General features: G+C 41.1%; 1 protein-coding gene across 1 annotated transcript in view; it reads left to right on the top strand.

Annotated features, from left to right (window-relative positions):
• The window catches only part of nhsl2 (NHS-like 2), a 124,899-nt gene that overhangs the window by 35,007 nt on the left and 73,820 nt on the right, over positions 1-16,072 (top strand). The gene's annotated exons all lie outside the window — the stretch shown is intronic.

Genomic DNA, 16,072 nt, shown 5'->3' on the forward strand with positions numbered 1-16,072 from the left:
CTGGTGTCTGGCCACAGCATGTCAAGCAGTATTAGGTTATCTGCTCTCCAGGGATTAACCGATTTGCTCTGGTCTGAAGGAATGTGTGAGAGCTGAACGGCTGTGGCAGAGCGGACAGCGGATCAGAGTGCTCTCACCCCGCCCAAGGAGACACGGACTGGGTGTTAACACTGAGGGTGTTTATGCTATTACACATTATAGTTCAGGGTATATGCTTTAGCCTCATGTTTCTGGTACAAATGGAGCGATGAGCAACATAAGTGTCTTGTAGGAAAAACACAAGTTTGTTTTTAGGGATCATGGAAAATGGAATCGTTATTACTTTGTGGTGGATAAAGCAGCTGTAAGTGTTGGACATCCCATCGCTTTTCCGGACATGTCTGGTTAACCAATCCATAATGTTTGAATTGGCTCTGACTGCTATCCTTAATGGTTCAGGTTCAAGTTCAGGATACTTCCAATGTCATGTTTGACCTTCTCACCTGTACCTTGCATCAACAACCTTACATTATTACAATCCCTTGCAGTGCTTACATCCTTGTAGTCTTGTTTTTTTTAGCTAATCACATTTTTTAAGTGATATTTTGGTCCAGACCTCTTGAAATACTGAAGTCCCCACCATCTTCATTGTATTCAGTTGATATTCTTCAGACGTGGATGCAGAGTTGGCCTCGATCTTCCTCCTTGCAGCCTGCTCAGATTACTCATCGCAGCAGAATGTTTTCTGCTGATTACGACAAAGTGTGATGTGCTTTCCCACGCTTCTCATGTGTTTGTGTGGCGATGTCATCAACCAGCAGCAGTTTGGATCTCACAGTGATGACATCATGTGTTGTTGTTGCTAATCAGTTGGTGACAGAGAAGTCTTTGGGGTGGGGTTATAAAAGGCTGTTGGAATAAAGAGACATCGATATGGTGAGTTTTGTCAGTTTTGGTACATTTTAATGTCATGGATGGATAAAGCTTCAAATTGTTCGTACACAAATACCAAACGCATGTTCCAGTTGTATGAATGTTGACCCGTAGGCATCTTTATCTGCAAGGCTAAGTCGATTAGTTGTTAAACACACTATATGTAAATTCCACCACCAGGGGGCTCTCACTCAAAACAATAACAAAAGATGACATCGAGGCCTGGCAGGGAATCATGGGAGTGATTCTCTCTGCTACAATTTCGACAACGAATCCATCATTCTGGTCATTCTCTAAACAACAATTCGGAAACATTTGCTCGTTCCAGGTTCTTTAAAGATTTGCTGCATTTCTTTGACATTCATGACAACAAATTAAAAGTCTATTGGTTTTGGACTGTTGGTCGGAGAAAGAAAAAAAAGCAATTTGCAGATTTAATTTTGGGGTCTGGAAAATGTAATGAGCATATTATCAACTTTTTTTTCACATTTTTAAAGACAAAACTTTTCATCCTGAAAATAATTGGATTGATTGTGAAATAATTGTTCCAGCCAGGTTCAGATAATTGTGATGGTTTCTGCAAAGCGCTGAATTAAAACAACTATTGCATCTCTATTGGGAGAAAGCTAGTGGGCTTAGCAACGACCCCCTTCATTTTAAAATGATGAAAACCACTTTGTTTTGTCTTTTCTTCAGTTTCATTCAGCAGCTACAGCAAGTACTTTAGGTTTTCCCTGCAGAGAGAGAGTCAAAGTATTTGGGAGATTTCTTTTATTTCAATGTCTCAAATTATTTGAGCAATAAAAATGATGTGCAAATCATAAAAAAAACATTAATTCCCAGTCCTTTGTTGATTTTTTGGAGTTTGTCTTTCAGCGTCTCCAAGAGATTCAGAAAGTGTTTTCATTTAACCAAACACACACTGTTCCATATTTATAATTCATTTCGTAATCATTTCTATGGCGCTTATTCAAATGTTGCGCAGCTCAGTCTGTCACAAAATCCCTCGAACAAACAGAAGCCGCACGGCTACATCTGCAGCCACAGATTTGGCCTCTCTGCATGTTGAAGTGACGATTCTGCTCTTTCCTGATGTATTCGTATTGTTCTGTGGCTTTGGGGGGGGAGCTAAATGTTTAACCACCAACCAACAGCACTGATTATTATTTGATTAAGAGACGAAGGGCTACGACTGCAGGGGGCAAATGGAATTAAAGAGCATAATAGAGCAGAACTAAAGACCAAAACACTGGGCATGCAGGTCTAATCCTCCCTCAGCTACACAGTGTAGAGCAAGACGAGGAATGTGGAGAGTTTGTCTGCGTGTGTTGTTTTACTTGTTTACACTGGAGGATTAAATGGCCGCCCAAGAAATTTCAAATATGGATAATTAAACCCTCCAAAATGAGGATAGTTCTCCCCTTTTCACGTTAAAGATAGGTTTCCTGTAATCTCCACCAACATAGAACTGCACTCTATAATTATTTTAAACTGAATAGACCTTTTTTTTTGTTTTGTTTTTTGGCTTTTTATGCCTTTATTTGGAGACAGGACAGTGGATGGAGTCGGAAATTTGGGAGAGAGAACATGGGGAATGACATGCGAGAAAGGAGCCACATGTCGGATTCTAACCCGGGCCGCCCGCTTGGAGCTCCATCCATTGGGGGGCACCAACCACTAAGGCTACCAACACCATGAATAGACAGTTTTCAATAAGAAAGTATCAAAATTGATGCAACAAAACCAAAGATGTTGACTTTTATATTTCCACAAATGTTCCACACATTCCACATTTGTAGGTAGAATCTGTAAATAGAGATTACCCACAATGCAACTCCACATCCGACAATTCAATCGCAGATTCGGATGTGTTTTTGCTAGCAGCAGCTAATTAAGCCTCCAAAGCCCCAAAAAAGGCTTGAGCGCTGTTGGTTGGTGGTTAAACATTTAGCTCCCCCAAAAGTCACAGAACAATACGAATACATCAGGAGAGAGAAGAAACTCATTTCGACATGCTGAGAGGCCAAATCTGTGGCTGCAGATGTAGCCGCACTGCTTTTGTTTATTTGAGGGATTCTGTTACAGACTGAGCTGTGCAAAATTTGAATAAAAGCCGTGGAAATTCTTGCAAAATGAATTATAAATATGGAGCAGTGTAACAGTGAGCGTTTGGTTTGAATGAAAACAAGGTTCTCTCTTTGGGATGCTGAACGACAAACTCTGAAAAATCAACACAAGATTGAAACAAACTGTTTTTCTTGGTTTACTGAAACATGAATCATTTAAATGATTGAAGCCTTTGGAGATGTGGAATAACAGGATTTCACAAATGATTTGACACTCTTCAGGGAAACCTCAAGCACTTACTGTAGCTGCTGATTGAAACTGAAGTACAGTAGTAAGTGGGTTTGATTTTAAAGTTGTTTTTTTTTTTAAGTACTGGATGCGGGACGCAAAGACACAAGCAAGAGGACGACTGAGTCTGCACTCCAGAAGCTACAATGTCTGATCAACTTTGTCTGATATTGGGCGAGGGCCTGAAATGTCAGATGTGGTGGTGAACTTCATTAAAAGTGATTTGGAGCAGCTTCTGGTGTGCGGAAATCAGTCTTCTTTTTTTTCCTACTGCCATTTTTCCTTCTCCTCAACATCCAAAGTGTTCCAAAAAGCAACAAAAAATACTTCAGCAACAGTTGTTTTTACCAGAGAGGTATGCGTTTCTAAGACTACCCCTCAGAGCAGTTTAAAAAGCCCCTCGGTTTGCCAGATATGAGACCAGTTTAGGGGTCAAACCAACGCTGTTGCAGCGATGGAAGCGGGCAAGAGAACTGGTTCAGATAGAAGTGATTGTACTCGACTCTAAAAAGCCTCTGCATGTTTCTAATAAGCTCCACGAGCAGAAACGTGCTCAAACTAGGATGAATATTGGAGATGCTTTTGAAAAATGGAGAGAGGTTAGAACACAGAAAGGTTTACAGACCGATGCAGAGCTGGATAAACACTGAAGCTTCAGTGACTGTAAAATGGCAACCTGTGTGAGCATCGACTCTAGGGAGGAGGGTCGGCGGGAGACAGCTCTCTTCAATGTTTTCAAATTGAAATTGTGAGTATATTTAGTCATTTCCAGCACTTGTTTGCAGTTTATCACAAGGACTGAACATGTTTCTGCCTATATGTGTGACCTTTGGCCCTTTAACTGTATAATAAGCTTAAAAAAAGCTGCTGATAGCCAAATATCACATATGAGAGATGTGACACCACCAGCTGAAGTCGGTAATGTTTTCATACATGCAGATTGAAATCCTGACTCGGGCGTCTGGCTCTCAGTCTTTTTCAGCATATTGGTGACAATCTGGACGGTCGCGCGCCACTCTGAACAGGATGGCAGTCGCACGATACAGGGATCTCCTGTTACATAACAGTCTGCATGAGAGATTAGAATAAATTATCATAGAATCTGTCTGTTTGCCCAGACTGACCTCAATCATCTGCATGTTGGACTTGGGCTTTTAGTTGCTCGAGAACCTCTTTTTATAGTTTATATGAAGTATAATAGGTGACTAACCTAATGAATTAACGTTGAGTAAATAGAGTAATAATAGAGTTAATACACTAAAAACCACAGCTTCAGTTTGTTCTTTGAAGCCATGTTGTACTAAATCGGCACCATGTAATACAGCGTGAAGGCAAACAAAGGAAATCGTCGTGTATCACTGTGTTGAGATGTTGCGTTCTGTGGTTGCATCAGGGTTGCCTTCAGGGTGTTTCTGCTTCAGGCTGACGAGGGAGCACTGAAAGTTGAACAACCACCCCCCCCCCCCCAAAAAAAACCCAAAAAGTTACAGTATTTTGGTTTTATTTCCTCCTTTGTGCATCACTGTTCTGCCTGGTTTGTTTATTCCCTAAACTGAAACGGTCCTTCTGTCGTCAACCCCTCTGTTTCGCTGTATTTCTTCCCCCACTTACCCTGCATGTTTTTGTTCTACTCCTCTGGTTTCTGTCTCTGGATGTGGACGCTAACATGGCAGTCTGACACAGATGATGGATGGATGAATAAGCAGTGATCCTCAGAGAGTGTCAGAAGGACAAGAAAAGTGTTAAAACAGAAGATAAAAGAGTCATGAGGATGGTAAGGAGGTGTAAGAATCAGAGGAAAGACGAGGCAGTGAAGCAGCAAAAAACAAGAGATTGAAGAAGAACTGAGAGGGGGGAAAGATAAAAAAGATGTGGAATTATATCTACATTTCCCTCGTCCCCATGTGGTCTGCTGAAATCTTTCCCCCATAGTTCCCAACCCTCCGCACACACACACACACACACACAAACCATCACCATGACCACATTATCTGTCCCAAACCAGAGTTATATAACTACATCGGGGTTCTGCGCCAGATATCTCCTTATGTAAGACCACTCTCTCCCAAGCACAGAGTCACAACAGCTGAATTTTGACTTCTGGTAATGATGGAAGCTTTTTACTCACATTTTTGAGCGGAGAAAGCAGCTCTCAGTGTCTCTAAAGGTTTTATTTTTGAGTTACTGCATTGACATATAGACTGTATGAGAAGCTCGTGATGTTGGTTTTGAAGCCTCCCAGTCAGCTGCTACCCTTCTGCTACCAGCCAATGGTAGCATTAGCTTGATTAGCAAGGAGGTACATGTGTGAGGGCCTTATTGATGAGATGCTAATTGTGGCTAGCAAAAAGAAAACAGGCCTTGAACAAACTATCTTATTGGAGAAATTAACAAACAACTCCAAGCGGACAGAATCACTCAAACAGTAAATCTGTTTAGTTTGCTCTTTAACAATCCCACTTTCATACAAGACGCTCTCATATCAGTGTTCTCGCGTTGTGTTGTTGGTTTTTGCCTCAGCGTTCGGGGATGGAACAATCTTCAGTGTTTGGCTGCTGTCGGCTGAACAAATGGACAAACCTGCTGTTGTGGATTAATCTGTGCACACACACACACTGATATCACTCAAACATGTGCAGCTGTTCATTCCTCATACGGCCAGCCATCACTGATATCATACTCTTATCACAATCATTGGAAACACATTTAATGAAGATTCCCATGATGTCACATACAAGGTAATAATGTCATTAGAAAGGTAGAAGTTACGTCTTCTGCTTAAGGGCCAGTTGTAGATACTTTTATTTTGTAGTACACCTTATGGTGGCTACTTTTTATTTGCCTAATTAACCAACAAACTTGTTTGAAAAACACCTGTTTGTGGCTTTCCCAAGGTTGGTTGGCAATGAAGCTGCAATGATTCATTGATTAACAGATTTGTGATCAATAGGATAAAAATAACCAATACTCAATGTTGAGTATTTGTTTGTTCTACCGTCTTACATATTTGGCTTTGTGGCTTTCTGTTGGTTTGTGAATGGAAATTTGGGGTTCTAAATGATTGGTTTATTATCAGAAACATGTTTTGATTTTTGACTCTTGAAAATCTTGCTAACCCTTCTTTTTTTTAAGAAAAATTATCAGACATTTAATTGACTAAAAGTTTTGTCAATCAGTTTTAGAGATAATCGTTAGTTTTATTTTTAAAAAAGTTATTGTTTAGCCTGGTTTATACTTTTGCATTGAATCTACGATGTAAGGGCCTATGCGGCTGTTAGCTGTCTTCGCGGCTGTTAGCGGCTGTTAGCGGCCTAAGCGACTGTTAGCGGCATAAGTGACTGTTAGCGGCATAAGCGACTGTTAGCGACTATTAGCGGCCTAAGCGGCTGTTAGCAGTCTAAGTGACTGTTAGCGGCCTAAGCGGCTGTTAGTGGCTGTTAGCGGCCTAAGTAACTGTTAGCGGCCTAAGTGACTGTTAGCGGCCTAAGCGGCTGTTAATGGTTGTTAGCGGCCTAAGTGACTGTTAGCGGCCTAAGCGGCTATTAGTGACTGTTAGCGGCCTAAGTGACTGTTAGCGGCCTAAGTGACTGTTAGCGGCCTAAGCGGCTGTTAGTGACTGTTAGCGGCCTAAGTGACTGTTAGCGGCCTAAGCGACTGTTAGCGGCATAAGTGACTGTTAGCGGCATAAGCGACTGTTAGCGACTATTAGCGGCCTAAGCGGCTGTTAGCAGTCTAAGTGACTGTTAGCGGCCTAAGCGGCTGTTAATGGCTGTTAGCGGCCTAAGTAACTGTTAGCAGCCTAAGTGACTGTTAGCGGCCTAAGCGGCTGTTAATGGCTGTTAGCGGCCTAAGTGACTGTTAGCGGCCTAAGCGGCTGTTAGTGACTGTTAGCGGCCTAAGTGACTGTTAGTGGCATAAGCAGCTGTTAGCGGCCTAAGTGACTGTTAGCGGCCTAAGTGACTGTTAGCGGCCTAAGCGGCTGTTAGTGACTGTTAGCGGCCTAAGTGACTGTTAGCAGCATAAGCGGCTGTTAGCGGCATAAGTGACTGTTAGCGGCATAAGCAGCTGTTAGCGGCATAAGTGACTGTTAGCGGCATAAGCAACTGTTAGCGGCCAAAGCGGCTGTTAGCACCACATACTCGTCTGCTTAGCTCTTTAACACACCTAAAAACACTTGTTGGCCGTATGATTTTTATGCGCGTAATGTTGCCAGTTTTCCGGTTCCGCCACATTTTAGTTAGTAAAGTGTCCTTAACTTAAACCGTAATAACATACAAAATAAAAGCATAACAAAAACTGTTCTGAAATGCAAATAATGTAATTTTAACCATGCAAAAAGAAACGTGACTTATTGTGATTAACGACTGAAATATAATGATTAATCTAAATTAGAAAATTATAGGTTTGACAGCCCCTATCATATTTTTTCTTGTCATATCACAAAATGTTTCACTGTTGATGAGCCTTGTTATCATGTGAAATACAGGATATACAGTATGTTGGAACACTAGCAGAGGAACACTAATATGTTTTAATGCCTTCCACATTTTCTTATCAAACTCCTCGCCGTAATCTGGAGCTGTGGGGGGTGGATAAGTGGATTATCAACGCGCACACATCAAAATATAAACACACGTGCACATGTATTAATGCAAAACTTGTAGGCTTTAATACAAGATTAAGACGGCAGGTGACAGTTGTTGACAATCCTCTCCCTCAGAATAAGACGATCAAGAGAAAGATGTTGGGACAATATGTTACACTTGAGCTGTTAAGAGATGAACAAGCGGGAACAACATGATTAACCAACAGCCAAAAAATAACTCTCTTTCTTTTTCTCACAGTCTGTGCAAAGAGAGTCACTGAAAACTGATTACTGTCAGTATACATTCTTAAAAAGTCTGAGTATTTTACACATAGGACATTGTGTATAAATCATGAATTAAGACACACTAAATATAAACAATGCACAGTCTGTTGATCTGCCAGTAAAGCATGGTAAATTTTGTGAAGACTTCCAGGTATATGTAAGGATAACATTGACTCTACACCAGATGTCACAACCACTAAAACAAAGCCAAGAAAATATGACAGATGATACAGTGTGTCTTTCTCGTACATGATTCACTGTAAGTCTTTTTGTCACGCTTTGGAAGTCTTTTTCTCTTCATATGCATCGACAGTGTTTTTCTCTCGGCTCCTGTAAGAGCAGAACTGATATCACCAGGGGACTTCACATATCTTGTTCTACATCAGGGACTCGTTGATGATTTCAACAGCTTACAGCTCTGCCGTCTCTTTAGTTTGTAAAAAGACAGAGATCCAGAGAATGCATCGCCTGAGAGACTAAAACTCTCTGCTACTATTTCAGCTCCACTTTGGGATTGTTTCTTTTTCTCCTAAACATGGGGTTTTCTCTGCTGTTCTTACTTATGTCTTTTAAAATGACTCTTCCATGGAGCATCTGTAGATGTAGAGTATAGTTTTTCAGAACCAGCACCAACACTAGTAGCAATACCAATTCAACCACAAAAACCAATACCAATATCAACAACAATACCTGTAACAACCCCAACCCCAACATCAACACCAGTATCAGTACCAACACCATTACCAATACCAGTATCAGTACCAGTACTAACACCAAAATCAATACCAGTATCAGTACCTGTAACAACCCCAACATCAACACCAGTATCAGTACCAACACCATTACCAATACCAGTATCAGTACCAGTACCAACACCATCACCAATGCAGTACCAAAACCAGTGCCAGTACAAGTACCAGTACCAACACCAACACCAACACTTACACCAATACCAGAGCCAGTAACAGTACCAATACCAGTAGCAACACCAATATTGATATCAGTACCAACACCAACACCATTACCAATACCAGTATCAGCACCAGTAGCAACACCAGTACCAATACCAGTACCAACACCAAAACCAAAACCAAAACCAACACCAACACCAACACCAGTACCAATACCAACACCAGTAACAGTACCAATACCAGTAGCAACACCAGTAGCAACACCAGTACTGATATCAGTACCAACACCAACACCATTACCAATACCAGTATCAGCACCAGTAGCAACACCAGTACCAGTACCAACACCAACACCAATACCAGTAACAGTACCAATACCAGTAGCAACACCAGTACCAACACCAGTATTGATATCAGTACCAGCACCATTACCAATACCAGTATCAGCACCAGTAGCAACACCAGTACCAGTACCAACACCAACACCAACACCAACACCAATACCAGTACCAGTACCAAAACCAACATCATCACCAACACCAGTATCCGTATCAGAATCAGTACCAGTACCAACACCAGTACCAGTACCAGTGCCTACACTGTGCATCTCGTCTTTTTTCAGTTTTCTCGTCTTGACTTCTACAAACTTTCTTAAACTTCTCTTCCCTCTCGACACACATTGCACACGTCGTAGTTCCCCCCTCTGGTGTGTTCTCTCTTCCTCACTCCATCCCTCAGTTCTTGTGTTGTTGTCAGGTTTTTTTTTTTTCTCCGAGTCGATACCATCTTCTACATTTGGCCACGGGCCGATGGACAAATGGACAAGCCAGAGAATCCTGTTGGTTAAGTCGTACACACACAAAAACACCACACTCACCCACACACACACTTTGATTACTGGGATGCGTGCAGCTGTTTATTCAGGATTTCTTGAATGTTCTTTGTCTTAAGACTCGTACAAAGCACCTTTAAAGAAAACATTGGCTTACAAGTGATGCAAGCAGAATGTACTGTACATTCATGCCTACAGGATGGGGGATGGAAGTTACACATCTACACACATGCACACACACAAAGGCAGGATTAAAGGCTAAGGATGGCTTTAAGGATGTGTTGGCGAAAATTTATTACATTTCTACACACATTTTGTCAGTGTGATTATTTTGTGTGTGTACTTTGGCGGCAGAATAGTGTAATCCTAGATATCTCCCTTATTTGCTCTCAGTATGCACACACACACACCCACACGCAAACAGACACACACACACATTTTTATGTATCGGAGTGTAATCTGTGTTCGTGTCCCGTCAGAATCCTTGCTCAGCATGAATCGTTAAAAAGCACTTAATTACCCATAATCCACTCTCGGCCAGATGTCTGCCCTGTTGGAGGGGTCAGAGTGTGTGGGTGTATTTATGTGTCAATATCTGCAACCATATGTGCCAACATCTCCCGACTTTTCTTGTTTTCTCAACCCCCACACCCATGCTTGTTTTCTGTTATTTTTCCTCACTTGTGAATATTTTGTGAATTGGATTTTGTTCTTGTTTATTCTCTTGTCAGTATTGCTCCACCTCATTCTGTCTTGCCCACAGATCTGTTCATCCCTCCCTCTTTATTGCTCCCCTCCCTCCCTCTTACTCTCATTTCGGTTCGTACTCACTTGGACCCAGAGGGGATCACAGCTGACTTGTTGCAGTTTCCCTCAAAACAAACTTAACAGACCAAACACTTAAAGGTACAGTACTTTTTATAAACTTTACCTGCTGTGTCTCAGTGATTTTGTGTGTTCATGCTTGTTACATGTCTCACTTTGCTACTGGTTTGTGGCGGTGGATCAAATGCAGCATTAAAGGTACAGACTTTGAACCTAGATTTGTGGTTGCTTGGTGATGATTGTGAGTTTTATGGCTTTATTGTGATTTTACAGCTTTAAGAGTTGTCTCCTTATTGTTTGATTTGACAAGTTTCAGTTTTGATTGGGTCTTCTGATCTTGAGCTGGTGATGGTGAATGTGTCAAGTGTTTGAACAGTTAAAGAGGTTGCATTACTATTACTGTTTTATTACTTTGAGTAGACAGTGGACCAACTAAACAGTATGTGATGCTGTTTTTTTGTTCTCTTTGTTATCAAAAAATGGTGCAAATTGAAAAGTATTTATAATAAAACATAATTGAAAAAAGGGATATTTGCATTATCTAAGGCTGTGTCTGAACATACCAATGTAATATTTCCAATGCCACAAGAAAAATGGTTCACTGACATTCATCACTGGAGCAGCCTATGGACATCTGTCATGTGCGCTGCCTTCAGCTGTCTGTCTTCCACTGCCAGATTTCCTCTTCTTCAACCAAACATTTTGTATTTTGTGGATATTTTGTGACTTTGTAAAGTTGAAAGCTTGCTCTGCCTTTGCTCTGTATACAATGGCATGGATAAAATACAAAATGTGTGGCCTCGTCAACATAGAAGTCACCAATATGTCACTCAGGACATCGTCATGTGCCAATTTGGTGGCCATCGCCAACCCGATTGGTCCCACCAACATTTGAAGTCATGCAGGTTCATTGTAAGTCATGATTCCTTGTTGGATTGAAGTAAACTTTGTTAATTCACTGGAAGAAAAGTGTATTGACAAAGAGTCCCCTACAGAGGAAGTAATCGTAGTTTATTTACATACTCGTATTAGCGCTTAGCTTGCTAGCAAAAGATCACTTGCTTACCAAGCTAGTAATTGCTACACTTCCCAATCTAGAGCAGGTCAGGTAGAGTATGGTTGCTATGGCGCTTTCTGGTCTGATATTGGCTTAGAACAAACAAGGCTATAAACCAAATATTGTTATATATACCTAGAATAAAAACAAGCACAAAATTCAAACCCAGAGAGAGCTAACCAAGTTTGGCTGAACCAGTTCGCTTCCCTAACCAGCCAATCAGGCACCGGAATTGTGGTCTTGTTGGAGGTTGTCTGGGAGAATAAAGTCATCAAAATTCAGACAGTTACCTCTCACAGCCAGCATTTGATGTTACCATGTGTAGCACTCAGAAGTGTAAAGCATGAAGAAAAATCAAAGACTCCACATTTCTCTTCAGCTCAGCGAGGGGTCTACTTTCAACAAAGTTTTCGGTCCTTGAATAACCTCAATGTGTCAGTTCGAATTTTAAACTTCATAACATCTTAACTGGAAAGCGGGATTTATTTCCTTTGGGCAAGATTTCATTTTGAAATTGGGCAATGTTTGATTTACTTGGAGGAATCACTCTGGTTCTCCTTAACCATATTTGTTTGCACTCTTCTTGGGGGGGCAAAATAAGTTACTCTTTACACCTTTACTTGATTTCTGTGAAGCTCCTTCCATTCGTCTGTTAGAAACTGGACCAGCAGGTAAATCATTGCTGATGCCATGTTTCTTAATAAAGTCTACATAGATGGAAAACCATTGGAACAGGCCATCATGAAGGTAAACAAAGCTTGCATGCTGCTGTCAAAGGATGGAGATCTTTTGTTTGCCTTACTTTGATGCCTCCTTTCTCTAATAGCAGCCATTCGTTTGGTATTATGAGAAGGCTTGGCTTGGCATGCGCTGCATTGTTTGCATGTTAGTTCAAGGTCGGGCCATGTTCGTGTGAAACAGATAGGAGGACAGTAAATATTATGGGTGCTTGGGGGAGATTTGAGCAGTTGGAAGGAAAGGATTTCTTATCCTTAAGTGAACCTGTGTGAGAACTGAAGCGATGTGGAAGGAAAAGACAGAACTCCTGGGCATTTTTGTGTGACGTGAGAAGGAGTGTGAAAAGGCAGAGAGTGGGAAATTTTATCACCTTGTCTGGCTTTTTCTGGGACAGTGAGAGAAAGAGATGGGGATAAAAGGGTTGTGAAGGCAGCGAGAGCGAGAGATGCTGAAATAGTGAAAAAAAAAAGAAAGTGTTCAAAGAAACGAGAACAGCTCGATTAAAAAGGAAGCCACTTTGGCATTTGACAGATCTCTAAAACAATGAGAAACGTAGCAAACGTCCCCGTTAGTCACAGTGATCGCTGACGAGTCGCAGCAGATTGTGTGGAGTCGATGGCGTCGACTTAACGAGATGTTCTGAAAAATGGCAAATCGGCAAGAAAAGGAACAGCTCGCTCTCTAACGGCTCTGTCCCCCCTCCCTCTGGGCGTTCAAATTGTTACGTAAGCGGCAAAATCAAATATAGGAAAAGGCTAAAAATGCCATCATTGTGGGAGGCCCAGGGATGAACCTGGATTAGCGATGCTTTAGGGATATTTGTAATGGGGAATCCCGGCAGATTTGACTCTGAAAATATGTTACTCGTGCCAAAGAACATGAACTGCGAAAGGAAGGAAAGGAGGAAATGAAAACTGCAGCTCAAGGTTCAGTATTTAGCAGCTGTTCCTCATAATTTCTGCATGAGTAGGCTACAGGGTCAATACTAAATCCTGTGATGCTATTCCTTTGGTTCTGGTTTTGTTAAAAGGCAATTTAGGCTTAACACATTGCTTGGTCCAGACTGCAATATTTCACCAATAATCAAATGGATTGTGATAAGATTTGGATCAGATATTCATGAACCCCCTGAGAATCTAGCTGATGAGTTGGGGGTACAGCAGTGCCCTCTAGGGGGGTACTATGAGGCCCAAGTATGTTGAAATAAAAAATGACAATATATACCCCCCCCCCCCAGGATGAATAGGTAGTAAGGTAATAATTATTTGCTGAAAGATGAAAACAACATGAAAGTTCCAAATCTGCAGTTCCTCAAATGGCCACATGAGGCTGGATCCAAAAGTGAGTCAATCACCATAGAACCCCATATAAAAGTTAGCAGAATCAAACATGACAACAGCCTGGTACAAAACGGACTGGACTCTGTAGATATTGTCCCATCTTTTAACCATAAATTATATTCAGGCTTTATGTTATTTGTCAGTGACAGACATTGAACTGGCCCCCTTGTCCAAAAAAGGTCAATTCTGGCTCCAAAAAACCAAGATGGTTGGAATACCAAACTCAAGTCTCTAAAAAGGCTGTCCAATAGCTGTATCCACAGCTGTGTGTTGTGTTTGCTAATTGGCTAATATTAGCATGCTAACACACTAAAAGATAATGTGGTCAATATGGTACACAATTTTACATGCTGAATCATGTTAGCATTGTAGCATTGTAAGCAGGCTAGTACTCTATGAGTAATGTGCATAATACGCTGTGATTACATGGATTGTTTGTTTTTATTGTTTTTGTCTGTTGGTGCTATTATGGAGGCAGCTATGATGGACAGTTAAGTGTGTTGTGTCATGTTGTTTCATATCATTGCATAACTGATGTTTTAAAAAAGCCTAAAGCACCTTGAAAAACAAAGTTTCAACGGTAGTCAATTTTGTTTTTAAGTCCTGTTAAACCTTGCCATCCTCCATCTTCACCACTTTTTTTAGAGATATCACTTGTGGCTTTGGGGTATAAGTGCATTTTTCTCTCATTTCTGATATGCTGTAGACTGAATGATTTACTCTTTAATAAAGCAGACTTCTCCAGAGTCAGCTGTCAGCTGTCCCCTGTAAACAGTGTCAATAGAAAAACAGAGAAACAGACATCATCCGTCCTGCATGACACAGTCAACACTCCCTCTAAAAAAATCATTTAAAAAAAAGCCTAATAAAGAGGAGAATGATCTACCAAAATGTGTCTCTGGGGGAGAGGAAATGAGCCGTGAAATAATGTTTCTGTTTCACTGCTCAGGCTGTTTCTAATGTGAGAGCTCTTTGCAGACATAAACATCCCAATGAAACCACAGAGCGCTGAGTCCATTGTTGTTTGTCTGTAGAAATCAGAACAATGTCTCATCTTCATTCCTTTGTGTTCGATACTATTAACTGTCAGGAAATGTTAAATGAAAGGCAGACATGCTGAACTCCAATCAGACGTGGAGGTATAGATTTTATAGATGCTTCTTATTTGTGAGGTTTCCACTTAAGTTGAATGTAGGGATTGTTACCAAAATCCAGGACCAACATGGTTCCGGTACCAAAAAGTCTGATACCTCCCGAAATTACAACACAGATTTCGGTGTTTCATTTCGGTACCACTCACTAAATATCTGACCCCGATAACCTTTTCTACCTTCTCTGCTAAGTGAGCTATCCAATATTATCCTCCGGTGTTCAGAAACAGATGAACAGAAGTATTGTCACATGGGCCGCAACAAGAGTAAACACCATGTACGCTACTAGCTTAAAGTTAGCTTATCTAGCAGCTACCATCTGAAACACGGCACACTCTGACTTTCGAGCCAGACGGTCCTACACGCTTGCCGACCACAGGGCTCTGCCTCTTCGCGCCAGAGAGGGTGTCAGTGACTTGACTGTTTACAAGGCTTGGCTCAGTGTTACTTGAGCCCAGCGCAGCACGGATTAGCCTCTCTATTTCAGCTGATCTACCTGCTAAAGGTGTGTTTAAAATGATGCCACACTTGTCACAAGATGATTAAATCAAGATGGCTGTGGCAGTGACTCGTTGCCTAGGGGTGGCTGGCATTGTGTAACTCCTTACAGTGTCATCAAAACTCTTATGCGGCTTATCTTGAGAAATGACTGAAACAAAGAAACTTAATTAAAATGAACTGAGAAATCATCTCATGTCTAAATTAGGGATGAGCCATTTTCTTTCAAATATTCAAATAGTTAATCATTTAAAAGAATCAAAGTGTTCATGCAACTTTCATCTCATCTAATCAAAAAGAGGTTTTATTATGTTTGCTGTTGTTGAGACGTCCATCACTAGTCCAATAAAGGATTGAATCAAAAGAGAACGTGTTTAACTTGTCAGTTCAAAAAATGCTTACTTTGAAACTACAGTACAATCTGGTACATTTTCACACCAGCACTAAATATATCCGCGCAGCGCTGGTGTCATATCTTTTTCTCGACTCCTCAGCGAAGTCAGCACCTTTTTCTAACCGCTGTTGATGAGGATGTGAGATGAAGCAGAGAATAAGAGGAGGAAGAAGAGGTGACGAAGCAGTG

Source organism: Labrus mixtus, chromosome 23 (genome assembly GCF_963584025.1).
Source record: "Labrus mixtus chromosome 23, fLabMix1.1, whole genome shotgun sequence".
Classification (NCBI taxonomy): domain Eukaryota; kingdom Metazoa; phylum Chordata; class Actinopteri; order Labriformes; family Labridae; genus Labrus; species Labrus mixtus.